The sequence below is a fragment of the Felis catus genome, chromosome A1 (genome assembly GCF_018350175.1).
Source record: "Felis catus isolate Fca126 chromosome A1, F.catus_Fca126_mat1.0, whole genome shotgun sequence".
NCBI classification, from domain to species: domain Eukaryota; kingdom Metazoa; phylum Chordata; class Mammalia; order Carnivora; family Felidae; genus Felis; species Felis catus.
Window position 1 is genome coordinate 53,605,200 of NC_058368.1, and position 27,075 is coordinate 53,632,274.

Genomic DNA, 27,075 nt, shown 5'->3' on the forward strand with positions numbered 1-27,075 from the left:
ATTTGGAATTGATTTTGGTGTATTCCCCTCCATTCTTAGTAGTGACCTTGTAGTCATCAGAGCTCTAGTCTACTGTGAAAAATCATGATCCTGAGTTAAGAGATGATCTCATAGGCTTGCTTTATCACATTCTTCACCGGGTTCATTTTGTTAGACTTTTCCCAAAAGCACATTGCTTCTAACTCTAAAGGGTTCTGTCAGATCTAAACATCTTATAATATTGGTAAGGTGCCTTTAATTTTTAAAGAGAAACTATTAAATAGTTTTGACAAATATTGACCTCACTATACCAGGTTGGCTTGTTTGTAAAAACCAGTGGCAACAGCTATAGATAAAAGGAACAGTACAAAGAATTAGAAGCACCACAAACAGCAAGTCCTGTATTTAGACTTGACATCATATAATGACCCAGGGAGAAATTTTGCATAAGCATTACTAAGACATGCTTGAAAGTTTCATTGACATGGCATTAATTACACAAACTTCTCGTGATAACAGGACATTGTGCTGCTAAAGGCACGTAGTAAGCTGCACATTAGCACAAACAGCTAACTTACAAAAATATGTGGCTGTTGAGCACACAATCTGATAAACCCTTCAAATGAGACCATTCTTTCTCTAGGTAAAATGTGTTGTTAATCAATGTAATTGTTCTGATAAACTCATTTCACTACATAATTACTTTTATTTATAATACTTCCATAATTGCTTTTTACAGTTTTTTAGATACATTGATTCCACAGATCTCCACTGAACACAAACCATGTGAAAGGCAGGACGCCAAGAACTGTGGATAGAAAAATGTATCAGATACAGTTGTATCTTTGAGGCCTTTAATCTAGTTTGGGAGAAAGACAACATTATATTACGATAAACACCAAAATTGAGTTATATTCAATTCAAAGTGATATGGGAATATTAAGGAGGAAACCTCTAACTCCCATAGGCAAACTAACCTAGGTAGATTTTTCAAAAAAAAATTTTTTTTAATTAATTATTTATTTATTTATTTATTTATTTATTTATTTATTTATTTATTTATTTGACAGAGCACGAGCAGGGAAAGGGCAGAGAGAGAGGGAGACATGGAATCCATAGCAGGTTCCAGGCTCTGAGCTGTCATCATGGAGCTCGAAGTGGGGCTTGAAGCCACGAGCCATTAGATCATGACCTGAGCTGAAGTCGATGCTTAACTTACTGAGCCACCTAGGCACCCCACAGGTAGATTCTTCAAAGGATGCTCACTACCTTCATTCCCACCCATACTCCCCACATCTACCCTCTCCCACATGAGGGTTAAGTCAGAATCTTTCAAAGACAGCCTTCCCATTGCCAATATCTGAGAACATCCCTCTCTACTTCACTCCTCTGAATCTTGAAGGTAGTAGATTTCAGATATACTTAAATTTTAAAATATCCAGATCTTCTTTATTCATAGACAATGGAACTGTTTTTTTTTTCCTTTTTAAAAATAGTATAGTTTTGGTGTCTTGCCATGTGCATTTAGTGGGGTGTTGTGTCATGGAGCAGATAGTGGGAGAGGGGAGAAGTGGAGGAGAGTTCCAAGGATTCCTGCAGAAATAGTTCCAGACAGTTTTCCTTTTTAATGTGTTTTTTTTTTTTTTTAAATAGAGATCTTTGTCATTGTATTTGGCGAATTCAGGGCAAAAGTCTGGGAAACTGTTAAGAACCTCCTCAGCTATTTTTGCCAAGACTTTCTGTATGGTTCTCCAGGCCTCTGTATTGTTTTCACTAATGGTCTGTGGTTAATTCCTAAGAAAGCCAAATATAAATGTACTAAAACCCAGCAAAACAAGCCTAAGTCCTAAAATTAAACCTAATGGCATAATGATGATGGTTCTACTTAAGCGAATACTTACTAAGGACAAAAAAATTGTTAAGCCAAATCACTCCAACTATCCAAGGGGTAGTAGCACAATGGAATGATCCTCATGGAATATCTGAATGTATCAACCCCACATAGTCCTACATTCCTTCCTGACCACAGGAAGTTACTACAATGATTTCTAGAGTAGTTAATGGAAAATAGTTATTTGAATAATCTTTAGAATTATAAAGGCATTTCAGTGGGTTAATGTAATTGGTTCTTTTCAAGGAGTCCTATCTGATTGTCTATAATTTGATACAGAAGGATTTTATAATGCAAATTTCAAATATCATGAGACATTGCATATAAATATCAATGCAGTATTTTACAATCCTGAGGTGCTGATTTGCTTCCAGAGACATCTTTTTTTAAAAAAAATAGCCTTATCAAGGTATATTTTACAAACAAAATTTTTACCCATTATAAGTGTACAATTGAATAACTTTCAGTAAATTTACAGGATTGTGCAACCATCACCACAATCCAGCTTTAGTACATTTCTGTCACCTCCAAAAGTTCCCTCGCGTCTGTTTGTAGAACCCATTCCTATTCTCAGTTCTAGGCAACTAGTGATGTACTTTCTGTCTCTCTAAATTTGCCTTTCCTGTACCTATCATAGAAATGGAATCCTACAATGTGTAGTCTTGCGTGCCTACCTTCTTTAACATAGTGTAATATTCTGGGGAGCCATTCATGTTCTAGATAACATGTATTGGTAGCTCGTTTTTGCTTTTAGTATTCCATTTAATAGAGTTCTATATGTATTGAATTTCATGTAAGGGATGTATATACATTTTTTAATTGAGGTATAACTGACATATTTTGTTAACTTTTCCAATTCTCAGTGTCTCTCTCTTCATTCATAGAAATATTACAGTGGCTTCTTAATGGCAGGAAAACAAAACAAAAAACCCTGAGGGTCTCACTTACTGACTGCTTGCATCCTTGGAAAGATTAGGATTTGTAATAGCTAAATTGAAATTGGTTATTTGTATCCTTCCCCCCCACCCCCACCCCTTGATTTTGAATCCTTGAATCATGGAGCCAGTGAATCTCTTTAAATTCCATGCTTAAAATTTGTGCGAATATATATCATATATATATGTGAATATATGTGCAAGTATGTCATATATGTGTGTATATATATATATATATATTTATATAATTTTTTTAGAGAGACTGTCTATAGCTATAATCAGATTCTCAAATGGTCTGTTAACCTAAAACAACTCAAGATCCAATCTTAGTGTTCTATTTGGTTCCATCCTTGACCCATTTTCCTTCATCTTTGGAAAACATTTACTCTCATGACTTCGTGACTTCATGACTTCAGCAACCAGCAGATAGGCTTCTTGGAAGAGCCTGGATAGAAACTTATTTTTCTTATCCTAAATTATGGCATTTCTAAGTGTATATTGACGTACAAGGAGGCCATCCTTTTCTAAGCATAAACTGGAGGTTTGGGTTCTGTATCTTATATTCCTTGTTTACCTTATCACTCTGTCTTCAACCTTAAGTTTTCCCACCTTAAAAGGATAGGCAAGCTGGAAACTTGACATTTTTTCTCTGGAACTTTATCACCTTTCATCATTTACATCTGTCCTACTGAGTCTGGAAACCCCTGCACCTTCCCCAACACATGCCCGCATGCATTTATAGTAAATTATCCCGTTATTTTTTTTTAAATTTAATTCTAGTGTAGTTAACATAGTGTTATACTAACAGGTATACAGTACACTGATTCAATAATTCTAGACATTACTCAGTGCTCATCACAATAAGTGTACTTTTAATCCCCTTCACTTATTTCATCCATCCCCTCACACACCTCCCCTCTGGTAAACATCTGGTCGTTCTCTATAGTTGAATCTATTTTTTGGTTTGTCTCTCTTTTCTTTTATTAAATTCCACAAATGAGTGAAATCATATGGTATTTGTCTTTCTCTTACTTCTTTCACTTAGCATTCTACTCTCTTGTTCCATTCATGTTGTTGCAAATGGCAAGATTTCTTTGTATATTTTGTGGCTGAATAATATTCAGTATCTGGCCATTTTTATGTCTTTTGGAGAAATGTCTGTCCACATCTTTTGTCAATTTTTAGATTGTTTTTGTGTTCTTCATATATTTTGGATACTAACTCTTTATTGGATATATCATTTGCAGATTATCTTCTCCCATTCAGTAGGTTGTCTGTTCTGTTGACTATTTGCTTTGCTGTGCAGAAGTTTTTTATTTCGATATATTCCCAATAGTTTAATTTTTGTTTTTGTTTCCTTGCCTCAGGAGACCTATCTAGAAAAATGTTGCTATGGCTGATGTCAAGAAATTACTGTCTGTGTTCTTTTAGGATTTTTATGGCTTCGGGGCTCATATTTACATCTTTAGTCCATTTCGATTGTTTTCTGTGTGTGTGTGTGTGTGTGTGTGTGTGTGTGTGTGTGTGTGTGTGTGTGTGTACGTACTATGTGAGAAAGTGGTCCAGTTTTATTTTGCATGTAGCTGTCCAGTTTTATTGAAGAGGTCATTGAAGAGACTTTTCACATTGTATATTCTTCCTTTGTCAAATATGAGTTAACTACGTAATTACGGGTTTATTCCTGGGCTCTCTATTCTGTTCCATTCATCTATATGTCTGTTTTTGTGCCAATGCTATACTGTTTTGATTACCTCAGGTTTGTATTATATCCTGAAATCTGGGATTGTGATACCTCCAGTTCTGTTGTTCTTTTTTTCTTTTTTCTTTTCGTTTATTTTGAGAGAGAAAGTGCAATCGTGAGATCATGACCTGAGACAAAACCAAGAGTCAGGCGCTTAACTGAATGAGCCACCTAGATGCTCCTGTTCTTCTTTTCAAGAGTAGTTTGGCTATCTGGGGTCTTTTGTGGTTCCATACAGTTTTAGAATGATTTGTTCTATGGAAAAATGCTGTTGGTATTTTGATAGAGATTGCATTAAATCTGTAGATTGCTTTGGGTACTATGGACATTTTAACAATATTGGTTTTTCCAGTCCATGAGCGTGGACTATCTTTCTATTTCTTTGTGTTGTCTTCAATTTTCTTTCATCGGTGTTTTACAGTTTTTAGAGTACAGATTTTTCACCTCCTTGGTTAAGTTTATTCCTAGGTGTATTATGACTTTTTGTGTAATTGTAAATAGGATTGTTTTCTTAATTTCTTTTCTGCTTCATTATTAGTGTATAGTAATACAACAGATTTCTATATATTGATTTTTGTATCCTGTGACTTTATGAATTCATTTATCAGTTCTAGTAGATTTTTGGTGGGGGTCTTTGGGGTTTTTTATATATAGTATCATGTCCTTTGCAAATAGTGAAAGGTTCATTTCTTCCTTAGCAATTCAGATGCCCTTTATTTCTTTTTCTTGTCTGATTGCTCTGGCTAGGACTTCCAATACCATGTTGAATAAAAGTGGTGAGAGTGGACATCCTGGTCTTGTTCCTGACCTTAGGGGAAAAGCTCTGTTTCTTTTTTGAGTGTGATGTTCTCTGTGGGGTTTATTATGTTGAGGGATGTTCACTCTAATCCTACTTTGTTGAGGGTTTTTATCATGAATGGATGTTGTACTTTGTCAAATGTTTTTTCTGCATCTGTTGAAGTAATCATATGGCTTTTATTCTCGTTAATATGACCTGTCATGTTAATTCATGTGCAAATATTGAAACTCCCTTGCATCCTGTGAATAAATCCCACTTGATTGTGGTGAATGATTTTTTAAAAATATGTTGTTGGATTCGATGTGCTAATATTTTGTTAAGGATTTTTGCTGGTGATTTTTGCATCTATGTTCATCAGAGATATTGGACTATAGATTTTTTTTTGGATTTCTCTCTCTGGTTTTGGTATCAGGGTCATGCTAGCCTCATAGAATGAATTTGGAAGCTTTCCTTCTTTGGTTGTTTGGAATACTTTGAGAAGCATACTGTCTGGTCCTGGACTTTTGTTTGTTGGGAGTTTTTTTGATTACTGATTTAATTTCATTGTTAGTAATTGGTCTGTTTGAATTTTTTATTTCTTCTTAAGTTTTGGGAGGTTATAGGTTTCCAGGAATTTGTCCACTGTTTTCTGTGTTGTCCAATTTATTTTTATTTTTATTTCTAAAATTTTTTTTTAACGTTTATTTATTTTTGAGACAGAGAGAGACAGAGCATGAACGGGGGAGGAGCAGAGAGAGAGGGAAACACAGAATCGGAAGCAGGCTCCAGGCTCTGGGCCATCAGCCCAGAGCCCGACGCGGGGCTCGAACTCACGGACCGTGAGATCGTGACCTGAGCTGAAGTCGGACACTCAACCAACTGAGCCACCCAGGCGCCCCTGTGTTGTCCAATTTAAATGACACCAATTCTAAATGCACAGTTGGGTATTCTAGTAGAGAGATGAATCCCTATGGTCACACAACACATTCACTGGTATTTTTCTCAGATCTACCTATATCACTATCATTTTTCTCAATCCACAAAACTCTTAACTGTGGATATTTTTTTTAAAGGATCCTTCCCAGAAAAATGGTCTTGTGATATGGCATTAGACAAGGATGCTTTGTTTAGGGATCTTTAGTGGTGAACTTGGAAAAGAATTACTTTCCATTTGGAAGATCTGGTACCTTCCCCAGGTTACAACAGAAAGCAGCCTTCAGTCCTGTGAGTTTTCCGAGAAGTAGGAATAGCATGACCACTGATTCAGTCAACCAAAAAGCATTTCTGGAGCCCCTAGTTTTAACAGTTCTGTGCAGGGAATGTAAGAAAAACATTCAGGGGAGAAGAAACTAAGTCAACACATACTTCAACCATCTGTACGCTATTACTGATGTCCATATAATCTTCAAGCGTTGACCTGTTTCCCAAACTCCAGAGCTGACTGTACAGCTACCTAATGGACAGCTCCATCTGCATGTGGTATAGAAAGAAGCTGTGTGCACTAAATGCCCCGGTTGAACATCTTGTCTCTCCAAGGTGCTGCTGCTTCTGCACGCACCATCTTAGTGGAAATGACACCCAAATAATCGCCCAATTCCTTCCTCTCACGCTTTAACAACATTTAATGGCCGGTGAGGTCAGTTAATTATACCTCAGAAATATCTGTCCTGTATAGTTCCTCCTCTCTATCTCCATTGTCACTTCCTTATTTTGGGTCCTCCTTCTCTTTGCTTAGATTCTTGTAGGAGTATTCCAACTGATCTCCCCACTGCCAGACTTGCTGCCATCTGTCCCTCCCCACCCTGTTACCGTGTGATCCCCCGCTTCAAAACCCTTGCTGCTTCCTCCTGCACAGGATAAAGCCTAAATCCTGATATACGTAGGATTCTTCACAGTGTTTGTGGCACGTTCTCATTGTGACTCGTCTGTGCCCTTCCTCACCAGGCGCTGAGTTCCAGCTAATCCAAACATCCCTCCTGTTTCCCAAATGCCACTCCTTTTCATAAGTCCATGCTTTTGGAAAGACTGCGAAACTAACAACGTACTATCCTGTTGCACCTTCTCTTCTCCAGGTTTAGAATTCTCCTCATCCTGCTCTTTTTGTTTGGCAGAGTAAAAACAACTGCTTCTCATTCAAGTCCCTGTGCAGCTGTTATCTCTTTTTACCACCACTGCTCCCATTCCTAGGAAAAGTTAGAGTTTCTTCTGTGTCTCTCCAGTTCCCTTTCCTCTGTGGATATGGTTTCTATCTCAATCTCAGTCACTACGTGGGCTCCTGGAGGCCATGGAATTTTATATACCCAGTGTCTGACATAGTGCCTGGCATACAGGAGGTTTTTGATAAATGAATAATGAAGTTTTCAAAGACGGTGGTAATCATATAGCTTGCGTTGCTCATTTTTACCATCAAGAAACTTGAGACCCAGTGGAATTTGGGGAATTGCATAATTTAAGGCAGATTCTGGAATAGAACCAAGGTGTCTTGGCTTAGTTTAATGCTCCTTCCACTATACAGCATGGCAAAATTAATTTGACAGATTTCTAAGGAAAGAATCTTTAGTTTCAGTGACAAAATGTAACTCAGTAAGACAAGGAGATTTATTGGTGGAAAAAGAAAAATTTGCTGTATTTCATAGAGGTTATCCTATTCTATTAACTTTTTATCCAAGGCAGAAAAGTATGAAGATGACTGAAAGGGAGCAAGGAGGGCACCTGGGTGGATCAGTTGGTTAAGTGTCCGACTTCAGCTCAGGTCATGATCTTGCAGTTTGTGGTTTTGAGCGCTGCATCCAGATCTGCACTGGTGGTGTGGAGCCTGCTTGGGATCCTCTCTGTCTCCCTCTCTCTGCCTATTCCCAACTTGCGTGAGTGCACACACGCTCTCTCTCTCTCAAATAAACTCAAAAAAAAAAAAAAAAGCAAGAATTCCAGGCCTAGAGAAATGATTCTAATGGAAAAATGACAGTACTTTGCCTAAACTCATCGGTTGGTGTTGGTTAGTGGAGAAAGATTCCTTCCCTTACACTCTAAAGTAAGTGAATGTGGAAACTTCACAGATCCCCAGGGATCAGTGCTTGGCTGAGGGACTGGCAGTGAGAGGAACAGGAAAGGAGTATTTCTTTTGAAAGAGAGCCAAACACATGTTTCATTATTCTGGGTTCCCTGTTAGAGGCAAGTGACTTGATTGAAAATATTCAGTTTTGTTTATATTTTCATAAAAATTTTGAATACACAGAACTAAAAGTCTGGGAAGGAGAACCAGAATTAATACTTTATTGTCAAAAGGAGATGCCCAGAGTTGGGGTACACATTGTGGAGTGGAAAAGATAGAATTTAGAGTGTTTCATTTGTAGTTATTTTTACTCTGAATCAAAGTAATTTGGTAGTGAAATAATTACTCATTAGAGTGTATTAACGCAGACTGTGTCTACCTCACCTTACTAAATTGAGAAAGATATTAAGGTGCCTGGGTAGCTCAGTCAATTAAGCGTCTGACTCTTGATTTTGGCTCGGGTCAGGATCTCATGGTTTGTGAGTTCGAGCCCTGTGTGGAGGTCCTCACTGACAATGTGGAGCCTGCTTGGGATTCTCTCTCCCCCTCTCTCTGCCCCTCCCTCACTTGCACTCCCTCACTCTCTCTCTCAAAATAAGCAAATAAACATATAGATTCTATGGCAGAAGGCAGAAATCTAGACTATATCTGAGAGGCAGATTTAAGGAATGAAAGATTAAAGCACACACATTTGGGAGAATGATGAATTTCACACCATTAGCGCAGCTGCCAATAGAGAAGAGAAAGGAATGGTGAATTTATATCGGGGACCAGCTGCTGCTCTGAGGAGGCCAGGGAGGAGAAGGGAGCCATGGGGATCCATGCTGGGGCTGGAGGTGGTGGGAGGGACCAAGCGGAGACCCCAGAAGAAGGTCTGAGTTGCTTTGAGCTGAAAGAAGACCCGCTAATCTGCTTCCAACAGTGAGGAAGACAGGATTGGAAACTGGATTGTGCATGCTTCTGGAAGAAGAATAGATCTGGAGAGTAGAGACTTGCTGTACTTTCTACTGGATGTTTAGCAGAGCTTTGAGGTGGTAGAACGAGGGTTAATTTTTCAGTCTCCTTGACAGCTAAAATTCTTCTAGATTTTCTAAGATGGTCACCAACAATGTAATTTCTGGGGCAACTTCTGGCTCAATAGCTTCTCAGACAGCTGCTCTGAGCAGTTAGGTTGCTTCTACTCCACCTGTGTCCAGTAAGCAACCTGGGTTTGGGGACCACTTCTTTTACCCCATTGCTTCCACTGACTTCATTTAGCTACCTTGTTGCCTGTCAGTCTCCTACTCGCCCCTTTTCATGGTCTGGAACTTTCATCCTCTTTTTTTTCCTGTTCTCTACCCACAGTCTAAGTTAATTCATTTCATTTCCGTCTCTTTAGGACCCTCGTTTCTTCTTTTTAAGAGTGCAGCATGGGTCTGACAAAGTTCTCCATCACTTTGCGACGTTACCCATCCCAGAAAATACATTGTTATTTGAAACCTGGCCCATTGGAACTAAGAGTGACTCTATGATTGTGGGCTCAGGTATCATGAAGTTATATAGGTGGGTCCCATGGGACCAGAATCCGGGGAAGTGTTGGAAGGACAGGAGGCCGTATTGAACCATTTTTAAAATGTGAAATTCTAATTAAGAATTATAATATGTGTGAAGGGTTTCTGGGTACCTTGCATGGAAAGTCCTAGTCAAATGCCAAATATTAGCATTCCTGTCATTATAGAGTCCCAGGGACCCAAAGCAGGGAGGCACTGAGGAATTTGCAACCGAATATCCTCCTCCAGGCCCTTTAGCACCTTCTAAAGATTTCATAAATCAGGGAATATGCAATGGTTTGCTGAAGGGATAAGTGTTTGAGAGGTGATGAAGTTTACTCAGAGAACTTAGAGTTCAGTTTTATTTGAACTAAAGCTGTGAATGGACCTTCAGTGCTGAGGATCCTTCTGGGCCTGTTTAAATAGTCACTCCAGTTCCCTTCTTGAGCAGTTTTGCATGGCAGCCAGTGAGTGCTACAAATGCTGATCTGTGCTGCCTGGGGCCCTGTCCTGGGACAGAGCATGGTGCCAACGCCTTGCAACCCAATCCTTCAAGCACCAGCTCCAGGCACAAGCCTGCCTGAAGTTTTTCTTGACAACTCCTGGTCCTGCCCTTCTTTGAACTCATGTAAGCTTTTTGGTGTTGCACTATTAATTTAACTTTTCGTGTATGTATAGCAGGATGGAGAATTCTGTTCACCAGAACTTCTGGGCACTGCTACTGTTTGGGAGAATGACCTTCCCAGTGGCTGCCTGGTGAGGTCGGTCACTCACAGAGGGGGTGGGGTGTACAGGCTCCAAGACGGCAAGGGAGGAAGACCAGGAACGCAGTGTGGGGTGAGGGGAACTCCCTGCTGGGAGAGAGTGTAAGTGTTTCTCTCACCATTGGCTTTCCAGGCAGAGAAACAAGTGGATATATCCAAAAATATTCAGGAAAGCATTTGTTTTTTGGTGAAGTACTACTACATAAAAAGTCCATGGCATCTAGCTTAATCTTAGGATTGCTCTAGTCTTCCTGTTTCATTTGTTGTTCATGTATACATTCCTTATATATTTATTGAGTAACTTTTATGAACCAGGCACTGTTCTAGGTCTGGAGATTTGGCAAATAAGACTGATATTCTGGTGGAGAGACGGAAAATATAAGGTAGAGACAGAGGAGATAATGTCAAATATTATTAGATCTATGAAGAAAATCGAACAGGGGAATTTGGAAAGTAGTTTTGTCCAGCTTTTATGTGGGTTTCCCATGTGTGGCTTATTATCCCAAAGTAGTTGTGAACTTCCCAGGACTATGCCTTCACATCTTGATATCCTCCATTGTTCTCACAAAATACCTTCTGCCTTTGTAGATAGTCAATAGTTCAAATATATTAATCTAAGAATAGAGTTCTATAATGAGACAACTGTGTTTTTATTACAATATTGACTATATTCCCTATGCTGTACTTTTCCTCTCTGTGACTTATCTTACAGTTGGAAGTTTGTACCTCTTAATCTCCTTTATTTCATTCATCCCTCACTTACCTCCCCTCTGGCAATGACTGTTTTGTTCTCTGTATTTAAGAGCCTGTTTTTTGGTTTATTTTTTTGTTCATTGTTTTGTTTTTCAGATTCCACATATAAGTGAAATCATATGGTATTTGTCTTTCTCTGACTTCTTTCATTTAGCATAATCCCCTCTAAGTCCATCTATGGTATTGCAAATGGCAAGATCTCATTCTTTTTTTATATTCCCTCGTGTGTATACATATGCGTGTGTGTGTGTGTGTGTGTGTGTGTGTGTATATCAGTCCATCTATATCACATCTTCTTTATCCATCTATTGGTGGACACTTGGGTTGCTTTCATATCTTGGCTATTGTAAATAATGCTTCAATAAACCTAGGGATGCATCGATTTTTGAATTCATGTTTTTGTTTTCTTTGAGAAAATAGTAGTGGAAATAACGGATCATATGGTAGTTCTATTTTTAATGTTTTGAGGAACCTTCATACTGTTTTCCACAGTGGCCGCACCAATTTATATTCCTGCCAACAGTGCATGAGGGTTGCCTTTTCTCCACATCCTCGCCAACACTTCTTATTTCTTGTCTTTTTGATTCTAGCCATTCTGACAGGTGTAATCTCATTGTGGTTTTGATTTGTGTTTCCCTGTTTAGTGATGTTGAACATCTCTTCCTGTGTCATCTATGTCTTTGGAAAAATGTCTTAAGGTCTTCTGTCTGTTTTTGAGTTGGTTGTTTTTGATAGCTACATGTAAAAGAATGAAACTGGACCACGTTCTTACACCATACACAAAAATAAACTTATAATGGATTGAAAACCTAAATGGTAAGACCTGAAATCCTAAAACTCCTAGAAGAAAACTTAGGCAATGATTTCTTGACATCATCCTGAGCAGCATTTTTCTAGATAGGTCTCCTTGAGGAAGGGAAATAAGAGTGAAAATAAGCTATTGAGACTACATCAAAATAAAAAGCTTTTGCACAGTGAAGGAAACCAAGATGAAAAGGCAACCTACTAAATGGGAGAAGATACTTGCAAATGATACAATTGATAAGGTGTTAATACCCAAAATATATAAATAACTTATATAATTTAACATTAAAGAAAACCCTCAAATAATCCAAGACATTTGGTTCTGTTGGGTTTCTTAAATTTTGTTGGGTGATCTAGGTACCTTGAAGCCCTTAGGTACCTCCTCAGAATAATAACTTTAAAATATGCAGACAACAAAATCACTGTAGTCTACGCTTCTCTGATTCCCAGCTGATGATCACTGAGAGACCACATATGTATTCTTCATAACAAGTACTGTGAAGGGAAAACTAAGCTTTGGACACTACGGCTCTCCTTATTTCTGCAATACTGACAAAATGAGCACAGTGACTAAAGCGAGCTACCTCTGACATTCTGGGGAAAAGAATAATCCAATTATTCTTTTGGATTTACCTATCAGGTGAAGTTGGATACTAGTCATATAGCTAGGGAGACAGTGGTTCAGAAAGTTAATGCCAATTCACTGGTCTGGTATTCTAGTCAGGACTGTGGGGTGTGCTAGGTTAAAGCATGAGGTACACACCTGGGAGGGTAATCACCTTATTGGAAAATTACAATGACACAGGTTGGGAAGGAAGGAAGCCATGAGGCAGGATGGAGCTTGCCTAGAGCTAGTCTCCAGAGAGCCCACTCTGAGGGGCCAGGGACAGGTGAGCAGAAAGTACATATGAGGGCCCAGAGCAGAGGGGCGAGGGTTCACTACAAGGTTCCACAGGCTGTAGTGAAGGATGCAAGACTTTGGTCTCTAGGCTTTCCTGGAAGCCCAAGTTTAGGGGAATTCCCTGTGAATTCACAGATCATTCAGAAACCAGTCTAGTTTTTTCCATAAAGGCAAGCTGTTGAATAGGGTTTCCTCTTTGGATTTAACTTAGGTGACTCAACAATGCATAGGATAGCAACAAAGCTACATGCCTTGAGGCTTCTGATTCTCAGAAAGCAGTAAGAGCTGGTGGCGGATTGGCTGGCACCATCTACTCTGCTTTTTCCATCTTTTCCTAGTCCCCTGTGGCCTGTCTTCAACTGGATGTGCCCCACAATGGCCTCACACTCCACATATCCAAGGCTGACCAGATCTGCTGCCTTTCCTTTGTTGCTTTAGGGTAACATTCTTTTCTAAGCTACATTAATTAAAAAAACAATGGAGCTTTTAAACTTTTTCTTCATGCTTTGCCATAATGCAGTACACAGTACAAAAACACTTCATACGTTTAAAACATCTCCTATCTTCCTTATTTAAGAGCAGCAGCTCTTTTTTTTTTTTTAAATTATGTTGAGAGAGAGTGAGAGAGAGCCTAAGTGGGGGAGGGACAGAGAGGAGAGACAGAATCCCAAGAAGTCTCCACACCATCAATGTGGGGCTCGAAGTCACGAACTGTGAGATCATGACCTGAGCTGAGATCAGGGGTCGGACACTTAACTGACTGCACCACCCAGTCACTCCTAAGAGCAGCAGCTCTTAAGCAGGATATGAGCTCATTTCTAGGTTTCTACCTAAGCCTTATAACTGAGGTTCTATTTTTTTTTTTATCGTCTGTTTCTTTCATTATAATTCTTTATATGTTTCTTATCCCTGACCCTCACACTCTCCCCTTTGGAAAACAAATACACACTATCCCAATGATGCTTAAGATTGTTTTTCCCCCTTTGGTTACAGGTCATCCTATTCTTTGTATGCTTGATGATTTTGATTAAGTGCCAAATATTGTGAATTTTATAATGTTGGGTGCTAGATTTTTTTCTTTTTTTGTGCTTTAACTATTTCTGGGTGTTGCTCTGGGGTGCAATTAAGTTGGTTGGCATCAGTTTGATCCTTTTGAGGCTTGCTTTTAAGCATTCTTAGGCAGGTCCTGAGTGGCCTGTAGTCTGTGTCTAATTTGGCACCACTACTAAGGCAATGCCTACTTCTGTATTCTCCTCAAGGCTCCTTGTATTGTACATGAGGTCTTGCTAGTCTGGCTAGTCTGGCGGGGGTAGGAACTCTTCCTAGTCCTGTGTGAGCTCTGGGAATTCTTGCTCCTCCTTTTAGTTCATTCTCTGGCTTCAGTAGTTTCCTTGCATGCTGTTCCGTACTCAAAGAAGCAAAGGAGTCTTCTGTTGACTTCTGAGCTGGCTTTCTGTGTTCCTCTCCTCTGTGTACTCTCATTTTAGTTCCCATGACTTTCAACTCTGTCGTCTACTCAGGGAGACTGTCAAGCTCCATTTGTGTTCCCTCTCACTCTTGGTTGCACTGGAAAGCTCTACACTTGAGACAGGAGTGAGCTGGGTCACTTGTGGACCTTACCTTGTTGACCTTCTCTCAAAGATCCATTGTCCTATAGTCTGAAGTTTGAAAAGTGTTTCATGGATTTTTGTCAGCTTTTTAATTTTTTTTTCCTTTTTACAAGTAGATCAGGTGGGAAAACCCAGATGCTGTTACTGTCATGACTAGATGACCAGAAGTAGAAATCAATATCTCTATGATGAGGCCACATTTTACCTAGCTATCCTTATCTACTATTTTTCAGTTTGAATTATCTTTTAGTTGATTATTCAGGCATAGCATGATCAACCTTCCACATCTTTGAATGCTTAAAAAAATGTCCATCTTGGGGCGCCTGGGTAGCACAGTTGGTTAAGCATCCAACTCTTGATCTTGGCTCGAGTCATGATCTCATAGTTCGTGAGTCCAAGCCCCGCATCGGGCTCTGCATTGATGTGGTGGAGTCTGCTCTGTCTCTCCTTCTCTCTGACCCTCCCCCACTTGTGCTCTCTCTCTAAAATAAATAAACTTAAAAAAATGTTCAAGAATTTTCTTTTTTGTCTTACATCTATTATAGGGTACCATATACACGAGTGCTATACAAATTTTAGACATAGTATTCATGCTTGAAAAAGCATATTTGTCCTTTATCTTTTTTAAAATTTTTATTTATTTTTGAGGGGTAGGAGGGGCAGAGAGCAAGGAAAACAGAGGATCTGAAGTAGGCTCTTCACTGACAGCAGATGTGGGGCTCAAACTCATGAACCTTGAGATCATGACCTTAGCCAAAGTCAGACAGATGCTTAACTGTCTGAGCTTCCCAGGTGGCCAAGCATTTTTCCCTTTAAAATGTGGCATGGGGTGCCTGGGTGGCTCAGCTGGTTAAGCGTCTGACTTCAGCTCAGGTCATGATCTCATGGCTTGTGAGTTTGATCCCCACATTGGGCTCTGTGCTGACAGCTCAGAGCCTGGGGTCTGTTTCGGATTCTGTCTCCCTCTCTGTCTGCTTCCCCACTGCTTGCGGTCTGTCTCTCAAAAATGAGTAAACGTTAAAAAAAACCCCTAAAATGTAGCCTGAAACTAATTTGATCTCTTCACTTGGTAAAGTGAGTGATAGATGCTGAATGAAAACAAAACTGCTACACATAGTTCTCTTTAGTACTCACCTACCATCTCCCCACATCCCTCCCACTCCCTCATTTAGCAGTAGATGCTTGCTAAATATACCAACTTGAAGAGCAAAGGGAATGATTGTAGACCCCCTTTTGGCCTTCTGAGTATTTGATATGTGGGTATCTTCCAGTCCTAATGGTGACTGAAGTTTCTTACAAGAGATGTTGAATTTTCCATAACTCACAGTAAGTTGTATTATAAGACTTAATATCCATTCTTAGTTCTACAGTTAAATGGGGGCTTAAGGTAATAATGATCCAGTTTCTGAGGTTTACATTTCCAGACTCGAGGAGAATTCTCCTAAAGTACAGATAAATCAAGCAGATTTGGTTCTTGCATGTTCAGACACACACTGGGGGGGTGGGGGGGGGGGGTGGGGAGGATATATTTAAGAACAATGAAAAATAACTTTTTGTAAAATTCCAAATCTTATATTCTTTACACGAATCATAATTGAGATATCTTAAAATAATTCTTTAGTTGACCAGAATTTTTTTCTTAATCTTATGGTATATAAATACTTGTGTTTTAAAATAACTGGAATTATAACTTAAGAACAAACATTTTATGGTTGCTTGTTGAAATAAGTAGGTCTTATTCAAACAGGAGAATAAGGAATTTTTAAAGTAGAAAAAAATGATGAAATGATATGAAAACTGTCCCTCCACCAGTATTTACCATTTTTGAGTGTTGACGATAAAGTTTCAAGACCATTTGTCCTAATTTTGAGTGCAGGTGGAATGTTATTTTCCTGCTTCCAAATGAAATATAGAGTTGGCTCATGACTTTTTGGTCACTTTATCAGTAATACAAACCCTTCTAGACAATTTTAATTACTAAGAATCCAAGTTGAAAAATGTCTAGTCACATGCAGTGGGATTGAGGGCATGGTTCCCTCATTCTCTGTTTCCATGTCTAGTGCCTTTACTTCTCTCCCTTGGTCACTGGACTGACTTCTCTAGTGTTAATTAGTGGAGGAGGGGTGAAGAAGAGCTAGAAAGGGCAGAAGAGATCTTTCTCAAATGTCTTTGACATGACCGAGCCTTACCTTGACTGTGGCAGATCTCATAATACTTGGGCTCTTTGAGGACCTGTCTCCATTCCCCATTGTCATACTGTATCTTCTTCATGAGTTTCATTGATGCGGATGAATGTGTCTTCTGTCATGGTCACCTAAAGTTCAGTTATCATTCTCTGATAATTCTAGCAGTTCCTCCAGTAGCTTTCTGCTGCTGTTTTTTTGCCCATCCAGGAAGCTGTCTTACACACAGGATCTAAGATGACTTTGCCACCTGCTTGCTCATGACCCACATTTAGTATATGAAAATATACATTTGAGACTCTGTCCATAGGAATGATACTATTTTTGAAATGATGGCTTGTACTCTGCTGCCCTAGTCAACCTCTTGTCCTTCCGATTACTCAGTTGAGTCAGACTGGTGTGTCTTCAGGCGACACATTTCATGCTCTCTGAATGGTCTTCTCAAAGTCTTATAGTTAGGCCTGAGGTTAGAAGACCATACCATCGTCCCACTCCATTCTCAAAATGGGGGTGGATGAAGATCAACTACAATGGTGTCTAAAGAAATTCTCCCTCTAATTTCCAAATCCTTTCAGATCTTCAATTTCAACTATTTTTATGCCTTATAGTGGGCTTGAGGGGTCAATGTCATAACCAGTTTTTTAGCCACTTATTTTGCTAATTCTGATATGGGATTATATTTTTGAATGTCAAAATAGTTGGCACTTACTAATATGAAGACCTTAGCTGAAACTGAGACTGAAATAGTTTCATGGTAAAACTCTTACATTTACATTGTAAGACGCGTTAGCTTGTCCAGACCACAAAAAGAAAAACATCCCCCCAAAGGAACCCTTAAGAGATGATATTATGTTAAATAATTAGTCTTACATTTTTAATGTGTACAAAAACAAATTGTGTTTTTAAGTTTATTTTCTGATTAATTTAGGTGTTTTTTTGCTTCGTTCCAAGAATGGAATCTATATTTATAGTGTTGTGCTTTTAGGAATAAGGCCAGGGGACTAATTAAATTGTTATTTTTTTTCCCAGAAAATTCCAACGTTGGTATAGTACTCAAAGGTAGAAACAATAGAGAAGAATACACCTCAATATATGGAGTTCCTTCTAAAGGAGCCGTTCATGAAGGACTACTGTCTCCTTGGGAGCATAAAGTTATTGCTGTTGAGTTCTCTTTCCCATTAAGTGTGAAAGCAGACCTCTTCATGCCTTCTTAATTCTCCACATTTGGCCCTCTTTAGAACCTAAAAAGGTGTTCCATCTTGCATGAAAACCATTATTCTCTGTGGCCCAAGTCATGTCTGAATTCAGTGAGTCAGCAGGTGGCCACCAGGGGGCAGCTATGTACAGCTTTTGGGTTTAATTCTGTAGGCACTGGGGAATTATGGAAGGTTTCAGAGCAGGGGAGTGACCTAGTGAAAGTGTGTGTTGGGAAGATTAATTTGATAGCCAGGGTGAAGGGGAAAGAAGTGTCCCAGAAAGTCTGGTCGGGGACTACCACTGTAATTTGAAGAGAAGAAGGGCAGCAATGGCATCAAGGTAGAGACTAGGAATGGAAAAAGATTTCCAGAATGTTTGTTCTTTTTTTAATTAGAGAGTATGTGAGCCAGGGAGAAGGGCAGAGGGGGAAGGAGAGAGAGTCTTAAACGGAGTCCACGCTAGAGTGGAACCTGATACAAGGCTCAGTCCCGCGACCCTGGGACCATGACCTGAGCCAAAATCAAGGGTTGGACGCTTAACCGATTGAACCACCCAGGCACCCCTAGAATGTTCATTCTGAATTAAACTCAGGACCACATGACTAAGTGGATATGGAGAAAGAAAATAGAAAACAATCTTCTACTTAGAGAATGTTAATTCTGAAAATCAAAATAAAACAGTTAGCTACATTCGTCCCCTTATCATCCATTTCATTTTAGTGAATTTTTTAAATTGAGGATATTCTACAAATTTTCATCTATCAAAAGAGGATTTTTGGAATACTAGACATTTCAATTCCTGATAGTTTCTGGAGATTTTGGAAGGAGTTGTCAGTTGGCCTCTTTTCTTGAAAGAGAAAAGGAATTAGAGTAAGGCAAATATGTTGTCTCCCCTTTCTTTGTTATATAGTCTTTTTTTTTTTTTTTGTCCATTAAAATGGTAGGTGTTTGGAGAAAGAAGGCCTGACTCTATCTCTCTGAATGCAGGGCAAGCCAGTGGAAAACTGTGTTGGGGGAAGATATTACCTCAGAAGAGCTTCATGTTACTATGCATGCCCACATTACTTCCTGAAGCATGCAACCTCACCTTATTAATAAGGGTATTAAGTGGAAAGATTTCCCCTAAACACAAATCCCTGCCAAATATATCTGAGAAGGGAGATCCCAATGTAGTGCATGTATTATGTGTATTATACAGTGTATCCTTACGGTAAAGGAAGCTAGATAAAAGAAAATTATCAAAATCATAAGGAATAGAGAATACATTTACACTACTGTATTTAAAAAAAAAAAGCCACGTATAAGTGGACCCGTGTTCAAATCTGTGTTGTTCAAGGGTCAGTTGTACTCCCCCTATTTTGGTTGGGTTGAAAGTGGAAAAGGCAAAATACTACAATAAATGCAATGAAGTTTTGAGGTTTTGCTGCCAGGGAATCTGCATCAGTAGTTTTGATATAGAATTATATGTGTCATGCCAGACCTTCTAAATTATGTAGTTAATTTCAGCAGACAAGCACTCAGGCAAAGATTTTTAAAGGCTGTGGGTTCCTGGATTCGCTCTTACTGCTCCCTGGAATTCTGGGGAATTCCTGGCCCAGGTCTTTGCCACATTGGGCTACTGCGCGTTTTATGTCTATTGAGGTCACTCATAGGTGGCACTTACCTCTTTGGGTTGTCTACATTGCCTTTTGGTACCTTAAAGGTGTTTATCACTTATGACTCATCCCAGTACAGAGATGCCTTTTCCTTTTCATGGCTTCATAATATATTCAGAGACTAACCAGTGCTATATTCACCTACCCAGTGCTACTACCATTGACAAGCCTCCATAGTATCTTAGCTGGATTTCTAGAATTGCCTTTTAACAAGTAATCATGCATCTACCATAGCTCCCCCTACAGTCTGTTTTTCAACATTACAGCTGGTAATCCTGATGGTCCATTCATGTTCCCCCTTAACTGAAAATTCAGCAATGACTCCTAATTTCACTCTTAAAGACAAAGTCCTTATAAAGACTTAAAGTTCTCTGCTACCTCACCTCCTGTGTCTCCTGCTTCACTCATTGCACTTTACTCACATTTCCCTAGAATACTCCAGACATGGCAAAATGCCTTAGGTCTTTCAAGTCCTCTGGAGATTTAGGAGAAAACGGGGCCAACCCTGGCTGCCCTGTTTGAATTGCAAACTTCTCTTCCCTTGATTCCCTGATTCCCTTACCTTGTTCCACCCCCATCCCCCAGCAGTTCTCTCTATAATTCTAATGTGCTATGTAATTTTTTATGTTTTCCTTTTTAAAATCTGTTCTTCTCTCTCCATCCACTGGAATATGAGCTCCACAAAGGCAGAGATCTTTATCTGTTGTATTCACTAATGTATTGCATCTGCCTAAAATGGTGGCCAGAACAGTGCCTAGAAAAGAACAATAGATAATCAATAATGAAAGAGCATACAGTCCCTTTATTAATTTGTGAAACTTGAGTAGGATCTAAGAATTAGATGTAGATATGGATCTCTTATGATACTGAGATTACATAGGAGGGTGTCCTTGTTTATAGGAAATAGACACTAATGTATCCAAGGGTCATGAGGCCTCCGTGGACAAATTACTTTTAAATCATTTGAAAAATGACTCGGGTACTTTTTTTTTTTTTTTTTTTTGCTACATTTCATTAAGTTGAGATCATTTCAAAATAGTGATTTAAAAAGTGGGTTTTTGTGAAATGACGTGGGGGTAAAGACGGCTGGTGTGCAGGAAAGGAAAGGAGATGCCACACGGACTTGCTTAGGTTGCTAGCAGTATTCTTATTTACCACCCACTTCTTGGGGGCGGGGAGTGTCTCCTAGAGCCCCTTAGATTCAGGGCTTTGTTTCACCACACAACCTTCACCTTCCTGTAGTACACAGGACTTCAGGAGGCTGGGCCAGCGTAGGTTCAAGTACAATCACCTCCTGTGCCTTGAATCAGTGCTTTTGTATTTCTCCACACCATGATGTTAAGTCTGAGCCGTTCTGATTATTTTAGGTTCCTGGTTACTCTCTGCCTTCCACCAAGATTCTTCATCTACGTGTGCTGGAAAACACCAGACATATGCCTCTTCCTTCTGGTCCTTGTGCCCTCAAACACTTCCCTCCCCCTGCCCAATATCCCCAGAGTTCCTTCTTATCTTTCATATCTTATGACTTCTTGTATTTAAAATTGTTTGCTCCCCTTCCTCACTAACACACGGTCTCATTCACCTGCTGATTTTCTCTCTCCTGAAGAGAATGTAAGGTCTAAGAAAGCAGAAGATTTTTTTTAATCAATGTTACTTTGTTACTGATATAAGTTCAGGTTGTAGAACGGTACTTAGCACACCCCAGGCACTTGGTAAATAGTTTGTAGATAAATTAAACAAATGCATTCACTATTGTGGATAGGATTCCATGAGTTGTATTTGGGACTGACCTCACATTGTGGCATTCTGAGTCTCCGTTCCAACCTGGCCAGAAACCCTGTTACATTTAATAAATGAGAGCATCTGTTTTCTAAAACAGCAGTATTCTTTTCAGTTCCAGCAAGGATTGGGAGATTGTCTGGAGTAGGTGATCCTCACAGAAAATCTTAATTTTTCTTCAAGTATGCGAAACTTCCTATAAAAATAGGTTGCACCAGGGATATTTGTGTTTCTGGAATGGGAGGAAGAACAAGTCTCTTCTTGATAGGATCCAAAGTCCATTATTTCTCAAAACTTAGGGACTTAAAACACTGATAACATTTTGCTCATGAATTTGCGATTTGGGTAGAGCTCAAAGGAGATAGTTTGTGTCTCTCCTACTTAGTATCAACTGGGGCAGCTTGATAGTCTACTGAAATTTTATCTGCTTTATGCCTTATCGAAAAGGATAGGAGCAAAGTGGCGTTTGCCAGCTAATGGGTAACATCAACATATGCTGTGGTTAAAAAGCAGAGCACTCTGGAATTATAAGTTCAGTTTTGGCAGCATGTTTTGAAAGAATAAAATAATAAGGAGCACTTATGTTGGCGGTATAATGTTCTATAAATGGGTATCTAATGTGAAAGGAGAAACATTATTTATAAAATGAGTTCCACAATTAGGGTAGTTCTAGAAATATATGTCATCTCCTATTGTAGCCTAAAAGCTTAAACCCATGGGAAAGATTCTAAAATAGATTTCAACTTGGGAGGAAACATGTTGGGGAAAATAAGCAGAGAAAACGTTCTGGTTCTCTACTGGTGTGCAGCAAACTCTCAAAACTTAGTGGTTTAAAGGAACCATCCCCTGCCCCCACCCTGCCAATAACGCAGATCAGGAATTTGGGAATGGCTCCAGATGGTGTGATCAAGGGCAGCTCAGGCTGCAGCATCCACTTCCAAGATGGCTTCTTTACGCATATATTTGGCGCCTCCATGCTCCTCGGCCTTTCTCTCCATACCGCGTCTCATCCGATAGGGCCTCTGCTGATGACTTATGCTTCTCACAGCTTGGTGGTTTTAAGAAGCTCAGATATCTTACTTGGTGGCTTAGGGCTCTCAGATCATGTTCCAAGGGACCCTGACAGAAACTGGAAGGCTTTCCATAATCTGGCCTCAGAAGTCCTAGTGTGTCACCTATACTGTATTCTATAGGTCAAGCAAATCACTAACGCCAGTCAAGATTCAATGGAAAAAGTAGCTAGGAATTTGTAGGCACATTTAACCTTACAGTCTGCCTTTTGGCCAAAAGTTACTTCCATTTCCCCAAAGCACACAAGACATTCACATATTCCAAAGCCCCCCCCAGTCTCCTCTTTTTTTTTTTTCAACATTGGCTTGAAGTCTGGGATCTGATCAGTTACATCAGGTCCAGATGTAAGCTTCTCAGATGAAGTTTGAGTATAGTTCTGAAGACTTGTGAGCCAGAGATGAGTTTTCCCTTTTCCCCAACACACAACATAAAATGGTGGAACTGGACGGGAGAACCACAATGGACACCGGTGCAAAAAGGGGGAAACAGAAGTTATCTGAGCAGTCATTGGTTTGTAGCAGCGGTGAAATCTAGTTGGGCTTGTGATGCCACTTCCTTGATTAGGGCCCAGTCCTGCCCCATGAGAACGCTTCTCCCTGGCTATTTGGCCTCTGGACTCTTGGTTCTGTCACTGAGTCATGCTTCCTTCTCCATGAGAAATGGTCCTTGTTTCCAGCTAACTAGTTTACTTAGCCCTGCTGTCTTTGCAAAGACATTCAAACGTTCAAAGGCTTCTTTTCATTTTGTAATTTCAGTTCAAACTAATATGATTCCTTTAAAAACTTTATGGGTTTGTGTATCAAATTATAATCCACTCCGTTGGTTCAAAGCCAGACCACCCTTGTTTCTGAAATAGGTGCTTTGTTTGTTTTTAAACCTACAACTGGGAGTCTGGATGCTTACAGAAAATATCCTTAAGATTTTTAGAGGCACTTTTGTCTAGGAGAGAGGATCTGAACAGCACAGGACCCTAAGATTTTTAGAAGCCCTAGTGTATACATCCTTCAGTCATTCTTTGCTGTACTCTGATATGGTTACCCTAAGGATGCTTTACTGGTAGTGCTGGAGGTTTAGTATTTGCCTGGAGGCCATTTCTTATTTTCAGAGCCTTTTGCTAATTAGAGAAACTAGGATTTAAAAAGTTTTATTTTTAAATCCAGCAACTCCTGGTTCTTTTATACTTCTCAATTTTGTTTGAAAGCTGAACAGTTTTTGTTTTTGTTTTTGTTTTTTTTAATTCTCTTGAACATTATCCTACACAGCTATAATGAGCTAATTGACACTTTCAGCATTTTATCTGGAAATCTCTTTGGATAAATAAATCATTTCATCAGGTTTTTTGTTTGTTGCAAATTATGGGGGGTGGGGGGTGGGGCGGCATAATGTTGCCAAATCTCCTACCACTACAGAATAGAGGTGGCCTTTTCCCCCAGGCTCTGGTTCCTATTTCCTCATAGTCCTTCAAGTCCAGCGAGCCCCTTCCAACTTTTGCTCACTGCTGGGTCCATAAGCCAGTGTTACACATTTTAGGTTTTTGTTTATAATGACATCCCAATTCGGGTACCAAATTCCGTTCTATTTCATTTATCACTACACAACATGATGACTTAGAACAACCATTTAATTTTGCTCGGGATTTTCTGATCTGGGAATTTGAGCAAGGCTCAGTGGGATGTTTGTTTCTGATCTATTGTGGCATCATCTGAGGCATTTAGAATCAGAGAAGCCACTTAATAAGGTGGCTTCTTCACTCACATATTTGATTGCTTTTTGGTGTCTCTTGCTTGCCATGTGCTGTCTCCAGGACTTCTTCATATGGCTTGAACTCCTTACATCCTGATGGTCTGACTTCTTACGTGGTAGCTTGGGGGCTCCCACATGGAGTGTTCTGAGAGGTCTGGGAAGAAGTTGCAAGGTTTCTTATCACCCAGTCTCAGAAGTGCCAGAACAACCCATCTGCTACGTTCTCCTGATCAATCAACATACCAAGCCCAGCCCAGATTCAGAAAGAGGGGAATTAGACTGGACCTCTCAATGGGAAGAGTAGCAAAGAATTTGCTGCCACTATTGAAGACCTCAAGAATTCAAGGGTTGAGAGGTTTTGGTGGTCAATCAGATTTTAGAATTTTATTTATGCTAAAGGTATTCAGGCAGTATTTACCTTCTATCACTTGTCCTTGAGTACATTATTATACTGTGTTGAAAAACCTACTTTCAGGAATTTGAGGGGTCAATGAGGGGGTAGAGACTGCTGTAGAGTTTTTAAAGCTATCAAAATGTATATACGTATTCATTGGTTTTGCTCTGGTACTGAATTTAAAGGAAGGGAAATTGGGTTACCAGAATATCCAAATTCAATTATCACATTTGTTGCTGAATGTTCCTAGGCACGAAGACATGAGATATTTGCTCAGCTGGCTGATGAATTTTACGGAGTGTCTGGCTTTTCCTGAATTTCAGAGAAATACAGGGTTTATATCTTAAACCGCAGATAGCGTGTATGTGGGGAAATGGAGCCAAAAAGCGCAGAAACTATCATAGTCTCTTATATGGTTCTGGCTTAATAGAGAAAAATGCATGGACAACTCACACTTTGGTCTTTGTTCCCACAGTCTGGCTAGTGTCATTTCTGCAACTCCCTGCTGATGTAGGACGAAAAAGGATCTAGGATCCCCGATAATGAAGACCCTTTGGGAAAGAAAGAAAACTCCTATTCAAAATCCCCTTTCTACATGTTTCTGACCTTGTTTTGATCTTAAAACTTTTCCAAAAACAAAAAGGAAACAAGATAAAGTTTCTTTCCCAGAACTTCAAGACACATTTAAAGTTATAATGGGAACTTTGAAATCTATGTCTAACTGTCATCAGTAATTAGAACTACATGAATTTTTTTGTTTTGTTTTGTTTTTTGTTTTTGTTTAGTAGGTTTGCGAGATGTCCGTTTCTGGGGGAGAAAAAAACCCAAAACCTGTTCTATTTGTGTGTGAGTATTAAAACCTCTAAATATGTTAAAAGAGCATAAAAGCAATTTGTTCACCAGGCCAATTTTTTCCCTCAAACCTTAACATCTTTGCATAGCCAATTGCATCTTAATCTTACCACAGTCGAGCTTTTGCCATTTCCCCAGAAGCTTGATAACTATTGGCACTAGGGTCTGGTTCTCAGGCTCAGGGCAGACAGACGCACCGCTGCCCAGCACACACACAGAGCTGATGGCAGTAATGAGATAATGACTTGATAACACGCATATGCTCCTCGCTCCCTGAATGCGAGCTTGGGCAAGTATCAGTTATGACAGATTTGGCCCTTTATCCAAGTCGGCCTAAACCAAGCCAGATATCACTGGCAATTTTCTCCGATGAGTAAGATCGTTCTTACGAAGCCGCTAACTTCTGACTTCGAAATCATTATTTCAAAAACAGTGTATTTCTGCTTACATATTTGGTGGCAACTCTCAGTGAAATGGCAAAACCTTTGAAGATGCTCTTGCTAACTTGGAAGCTGGACAGTAATCAGACAAAATAAAAAATGTGGTCATAAAAAATATAGTTTAGAGAAGGCAACTAAGAAGTTTATTTTACTGGGGAGAAAAGATGATAGTTGATAAAATTCTGATTGACAGAGTATTGCTACTACTGTGTGAGAAAGTAAGGTCACGGAGCCCCTGGGTGGCGCACTTGATTAAGCGTCTGACCCTTGATTTCAGCTCAGCTCATGATCTCACGGCTGTGAGACTGAGCCCTGCGTCAGGCTCCACGCTGATTGTGGAGCCTGCTTAAGATTCTTTCTCCCTCTGCCCCTCCCCTGTGTGCTGTTTCTCTCCGTCCCTCTCTCTGCCCTTCCCCTGCATGTGTGTGTGCTCTAAAAAAAAAAAAGTACGGCGGTCACAGACCACACCAAGCTCTAAAGTTCTGTGCAGAGTCTGGTGTTATCCATGGCGATCTGTCTTATGTGCACCCATCTCCCACTTCTGGCATGGGAAGAATATGTCTGGGCGATATCTAGAATTTGGAGATGGAAAATCCTTATTGATCTAGTGGGTCCATGATGTAGAGAATTTAAGATGCCTTGTTCATTGCTCTTGGGAATAGTTACTGAATTAGGTCTTTTGATCCAGCTTAGTGTGTTTTTAACCAATCCGCGTTGCCAGGCTGAATGCTACTGTTTTTGTTCCTCCTCAGCTACGTTTTGGGTATCAGTGATTTTATGGGTTTAATCAAGGAAACACCTGCCTTATGTTAGGAATCAGGGATCCACGAATTAACAGTTCTGGCCTCAGTGACCTTACTCTCTAGAGAGGGATGAACGGTAAACAAAATGTTAAAATACAGTGAAATTAGTAATGGGGTATTAGAAGGTGTTATGGGAGTATGGCAAAGAGAAGGTAAAACTCTGCTTTGAGTTTCAAGGACAATTTCACAGAAGAGGTAATATTTGAACTGGTATTTCAGGAT

At 39.6% G+C, this 27,075-nt stretch overlaps 2 long non-coding RNA genes across 2 annotated transcripts in view; both read left to right on the forward strand.

Annotated features, from left to right (window-relative positions):
- LOC123384585 overlaps window positions 1-26,370 on the forward strand; it is a 63,258-nt gene extending 36,888 nt beyond the window's left edge. Inside the window, exon 4 of the long non-coding RNA XR_006595899.1 lies at window positions 25,234-26,370. This is a non-coding gene — a long non-coding RNA (uncharacterized LOC123384585). The remainder of the gene's footprint in view (window positions 1-25,233) is intronic.
- LOC109498754 overlaps window positions 1-27,075 on the forward strand; it is a 376,552-nt gene that overhangs the window by 66,985 nt on the left and 282,492 nt on the right. The gene's annotated exons all lie outside the window — the stretch shown is intronic.